This window comes from Cebus imitator, unplaced genomic scaffold, assembly GCF_001604975.1.
Source record: "Cebus imitator isolate Cc_AM_T3 unplaced genomic scaffold, Cebus_imitator-1.0 Scaffold237, whole genome shotgun sequence".
NCBI lineage: Eukaryota > Metazoa > Chordata > Mammalia > Primates > Cebidae > Cebus > Cebus imitator.
In genome coordinates this window covers 3623401-3629576 of record NW_016107552.1, presented here as the reverse complement: position 1 = coordinate 3629576, position 6176 = coordinate 3623401, and the positions used below count along the sequence as shown (strand labels likewise).

Genomic DNA, 6176 nt, shown 5'->3' with positions numbered 1-6176 from the left:
GGAGAAAAATATAAGTAAGGGGATAGACAATCGATCTAAACAACATAATATAGGAGACTGTGTAGATGTATATCAAACTCCACACCTTGATGACAGAAATGTTCACAGCACATTCACAAAAAAACTGTTCATGTGTTAGGTCACAAAGAAAACACTTTCCATCAATACGAAAAACAACACTTCCCGATCATAATGCTTAAAACTAGAATTTACTAACACAGCCATCACCACCAACAGAAGAAAGGTGTGTCTACATGAAAATTTAAGAATCTCCTGACAACTTCCAGATAAAAGGAAATGCAATGAAAAATTTAGAGAAATTTAAAGAAATACTAACAGCCAGGCATGGCAGCTCATGACTGTAATCCGCCTGTAATCCCAGCACTTTGGGAGGCCAAGGCAGGAGGATCACTTGAGTCTAGGAGTTTGAGACCAGTCTGGGCAACATAGGGAGATCTCATCTCTACAAAATACTTAAAAATTAGCCGGGTGTAGTGGCACATGCCTGTAATCCCAGCTCCTTGGGAGGCTGAGGCAGGAGGATCATTTGAGCCTGAGAGGTTGAGGCAGCAGTGAACAGTAATTGCACCACTGTACTCCGGCCTAGGTGACAAAGTGAGACCCTGTATCAAAAATAAAAAAATAAAAAATAGGCCAGGCATGGTAGCTCACACCTGTAATCCCAGCACTTTAAGAGGCAGATGGATCACGAGGTCAAGAGATTGAGACCATCCTGGCCAACATGGTGAAACCCCGTTTCTACTACAAATACAAAAATTAGCCAGGCGTGGGTAGCACGTGCCTGTAGTCCCAGCTATTCAGGAGGCTGAGGCAGAAGAATCACTTCAGTCTGGGAGGTGGAGGTTGCAGTGAGCCAAGATTGTGCCACTGCACTCCAGCCTGGTGACAAAACAAGATTCTGCCTCAAAAATAAAAATAAAATAAAAAATAGATATTAATAAAAACACATCATATATGAAAACACAATGTAATCATCTAAGGGAATAATAATTATATGATTATCTCCATAGAAGAGAAAGTCTAACAAAATTCAACATCCATTCATAATAAAAAATACTCAAGCAAACAGAAATTGAAAGATATTTTATAACTATGGTAACATAAATACGCCTTAGTCCTAAAGGCAAAATCTTATTTTGTGGTCAGACACTAGAGGCATGTCCATTAATGTCAAGAGCAAAGCAAAGATGTCCACTATCTCTGCTACTATCCACCACTGTACTATGAATATTAGCCAATGAAATTAGAAGAGAGAAATCAATTAGAGGTTAAAAAAAAAAAATGGGTAAAGAAAAAATACCACTTTGATTTGCAGTAGCTTTGAAGGTCTATGGAAAAAAAAAAAAGAAAAAATACCAGTAATTGCAGATAATATGATATACTACTTGGAAAACCCCAAAATCAGTGACAAAATTTATTCAATAATAACTCAGTGTGCTGGACACGGTGGCTCAGGCCTGTAATCCCAGTACTCTGGGAGGCCTAGGTGGGTAGATTACTTGAGGTTAGCAGTTTGAGACCACTCTGACCAACATGGTAAAGCCCTGTCTCTACCAAAAATACAAAAATTAGCCAGGCATGGTGGTGGGCATCTGTAATCCCAGCTACTTGGGAGGCTGAGGCAGGAGAATCACTTGAATCCAGAAGGTGGAGGTTGCAGTGAGCTGAAATTGTGCCACTGCACTCCAGCCTGGGCGACAGAGCAGGACTCCTTCTCAAAAAAACAACAACAAAAAAAACTAAACAAAAACACTCAGTGAAGCTGCACAATATAAGATTAATACATAAAAATCAATACCCTTCATATATACAAACCATAAAAGAAAACATTATGGAAGAGAAAAATCCCATTCCCAATAGCAACAAAGTAATTAAATACTTAAAAATAAATTAAAACTGTGCAAGAGGCTGGGCATGGTGGCTCACTCCTGTAATCCCAGCAATTTGGAAGGCTGAGGCAGGTGGATCACCTGAGGTCGGGAGTTCAAGACCAGCCTGACCAACATGGAGAAACCCTGTCTCTATTAAAAATACAAAATTAGCCAGGCGTGGTGGCGCATGCCTGTAATCCCAGCTACTTGGGAAGCTGAGGCAGGAAAATTGCTTGAACCTGGGAGGTGGAGGTTTCAGTGAGCTGAGATTGTGCCACTGCACTCCAGCTTGGGCAACAGGAGCAAAACTCCATCTCAAAAAAAAACTGTGCAAGAAAAATTTTAAAACATTATTAGAAGACACTAAAGTTAACTTGAACAAATGAAATGGCATCCCCTGCTCTAGGACAGAATTCAAAAATATAAAGATGTCAGTTCTCCCCAAGTTAATGTATACATTCAATGCAATCCCAATACAAATACTGACAACATAATAGACAAGATGATACTAAAATTCATATGGAAAAACAAAAATTTAATACTAGGAAAACAATGAAAACAAAAAACTGTAAGGGGAGGATAGGCATAACAGTCATGAAAACATACTACACAAAGCCTTTATAATTAAATCAGTATGGTACTGGTGCATATACAAACAAAAAGATGAGGTCCAGAATTAGACTCAAGTGCATATCGTAATAAAAAATATGGCAAAGATGGCATCTCAAATCACTAGAGTCAAGATGATCTCTGTACTAAATACTGCTGGAACAGTATTCACTGTTGGAAAAAGATAACTCACAAGAATAAACTTGCAAATGAATTAGAAATCTAAATGATAAAAAATACTGGAACAGTATTCACTGCTGGAAAAAGATAAGTCACAAGAATAAACTTGCGGGGGCAGACGCAGTGGCTCACCCCGGTAATTCCAGCAGTTTGCGAGGCTGAGGCAGGCAGATCACTTGAGGTCAGGAGTTTAACACCAGCCTGGCCAACATGGTGAAACCCCTGTCTGTACTAAAAATACAAAAATCAGCTGGCTGTGGTGGTATGTGCCTGTAGTCCTGGCTACTAGGGAGGCTGAGGTGGGAGGATCACTTGAACCCGGGAGGTGGATGTTGCAGTGAGCAGAGATCTCACCATTGCACTCCAGCCTGGGTGACAGAGTGAGACTCTGTCTCAAAAAAGAAAAAAAAAAAAAAAAGGAAAAAGCTTGCAAATGAATTAGAAATCTAAATGATAAAAAATAAAACCATATGGCCAGGTGCGGTGGCTCACATCTGTAATCCCAGCACTTTGGGAGGCTGAGGCAGGCGAATCACGAGGTCAAGAGATGGAGAGCATCCTGGCCAACATGGTGAAACCCCAAAAATACAAAAATTGGCTGGGCATGGTGGCACAGGCATGTAGTCCCAGCTACTTAGGAGGGTGAGGCAGGAGAATCACTTGAGCCGGGGAGGCAGAGATTGCAGTGAGCCGAGATCTTACCACTGCACTCTAGCCAGGTGACAGAGTGAGATGCTGTCTAAAAATATAAAATAAAACTACACAACTACTAAAGGACTAAAGGAGATATTGGTGAATTCTTCTGTAATCTTTGTATTAATACTTAGTATTAAGTAGTAGGGGTCAAATATGACTTAAATAGTTAAAAAAAAAAAAAAAAAAAAGACTGATAAATTTAACTACATAAAAATTTAAAAATTTCTGCATGACCAAAAAAAAAAAAAAATCATTTAAAAGGTCAGAAAAAAAAAATGAAAAGCTAACAAATTGGGAGAAAATATTTGCAATATATACCACTGACATGGGACTAATATCCCTAATATACAAACAGCTCTTAAAAACTGAGGAACAGGCTGGGCACAGTGGCTCACGCCTTTAGTCCCAGAACTTTGGGAAGCCGAGGCGAAAGGATTGCTTGAGGCCAGGAATTCAAAATCGGCCTGGGCAACACAGAGAGACTCCACCTCCACAAAAAATTTAAAAATTAGCCAGGGCATGGGGGCGCACATCTGTCGTCCCAGCTACTCTGGGCAGGTGAAGTGGAAGGTTGAGGCTGCAGTGAGCCATGATCGCGCCACTGCATTCCAGCCTGGGTGACAGAGCACCACACTATTTTAAATAAAGAAATAATTTTTTAAAACTGAGGGACTCAGCATTATTTACAATACTCAAAAGGTAGCCTCCTTTAAGCTGGAGCTACAAAAAAAAAAAAGAAAGAGAGACTGGTGGAAGCAACCCACTATCCATCGACAGATGAATGGCTAAACAAAATACAGTATACACATACAACAAAATATTTATTATTCAGCCTTAAAAAGGAAGGTAATCCTGACACATGTTGCAAAAAAGAAGGTAATTCTGACATACGCAGTAACATGGAAGAACCGTGAAGACATTATCTTAAGTGGAATAAGCCAGTCACAAAGACAAATATTGTATGAGTCCATGTAGATAAGGTACCTACAGTAGTCAAATTCATAAACAGAAAGTAGAATGGTGGCCACAGGGCTGGGGGAGGGAAGAATGGAAATTCCTGTTCAATGGATACAGAATTTCAGTTTGAAAAGAAGAAAAAAGCTCCAGAGATGGAAGGTGGTGATGGCTGCATAACAATGTGTATGTATTTAATGGCACAAAAGGGCACACTTAAAAAATGGTTAAAATGTAAAATGTACGTTGCTTATATTTTGTCACAATTTTTTTTTTTAAAAAAAAAGCTAAAGAACAAAACAAAAACCTGGCAGACAAATGGAGAAAAAATAAGAACAGATAAATCACAAAATAAGATGCAACTAGCTCGAAAACATGAAAAAATGTTCGAATCACTCACAGAGAGATGCATATTAAAACAACAGTAGATACTATTTCTCACTAATCACACTTGCAAAAATTAAAGCATGACAGCATACAATGTTGATGACCTTGTGGAGAAACAGACACTATTCTCACACATTGTTGGTGGGAGGGTAAATTGGTACAACCCTTCTGGAGGGAAATTTGACATTATCTGAGAAAATCACATATGCCTTTACCTTTCAACCCAGCAATTCCACTTCTAGAAACTACCCTGAATATGTACCTCCAACAATACAAAAATACAGATGCACAGGGTTATTCACTGTGCAGCACTGTTTGTAATTGCAAGATAATGGAAGCAGCTTAAATGGCCATAGACAGGAGAGTAGATGAGTAAACTATTATTAAATAAACATTATAATAGTTTATTTCATCTACTCTGTACATTCTATGGTACATTCATACAATGAAGGAATATGCAGCTGTAAAAATTAATGAGGCAATGTTCATAGCAACATAATTCAAAATAATGCATAAGTAGAAACCCAGAAGTCCATCAACTGATGGATAAACAAAAGGTGGTATATCCATACAACGGAATATTATTCAGCCATAAAAATAAAGCACCGACAACACAGATGAACCATGAAAACATTATCCTAAGTGGAAGAAGCCAGTAACAAAATACCACATATTGTATGATTCCATTTACGTGAAATGTCCAAAATGGGCAAATTTATGAAGTCAGAAAGTGGATTCATGGTTGCCTAGAGCTGGGGGAAGACAGGATAGGAAGTAATTACTAATTGCTAATGGATCAAGGTTTTTTTAGAGGTGATAAAATGTTCCAAAATGTACTGCAATGATGCTTGCATAAGTCTGTGTATATACTAAAAAACACTGAATTGATACTTAAATGGGTGAATTGTAAGGTATATCAATTATATCTCAATAAAGATGTTTTTGTTTGTTTTTTGAGACGAAGTGTCGCTCTGTCGCCCAGGCTGGAGTGCAGTGGCATGATCTCGGCCCACTGCAACCTCCACCTGCTGGGTTCAAGCGATTCTCCCGCTTCGGCTTCCCTAGTAGCTGGGACTACATGCATGTGCCACCATACCCAGCTAATTTGTTTTTGTATTTTTAGTGGAAATGGGGTTTCACCATGTTGGTCAGGCTGGTCTAATGATCCGCTCTAATGATTACGCCTATAACCCCAGCCTCCCAAAGTGCTGGGATTATAGGCGTGAACCACCCTGCCCTGCCCAAAACATACTATTAACTGAAAAAAGCAAACACAATTATCTATAGCATGTCACCCTTTGCATAAGAAAGAAGAGGATATGAGAAAATACACAAGTATAACAAGGGGAAAAATGCCAGATGTAGGTGACGGGGGATGGAGGCAGCAAACCACATTGTCATGTGTGTACCTATGCAACAATCCTGCATGATCTGCACATGTACCCCAAAACCTAAAGT

The 6176-nt window shown here is 39.1% G+C and overlaps 1 protein-coding gene across 6 annotated transcripts in view; it reads right to left on the bottom strand.

Moving 5' to 3' along the window:
• The window catches only part of CABIN1 (calcineurin binding protein 1), a 158821-nt gene that overhangs the window by 148765 nt on the left and 3880 nt on the right, over positions 1-6176 (bottom strand). The window lies entirely within an intron of this gene.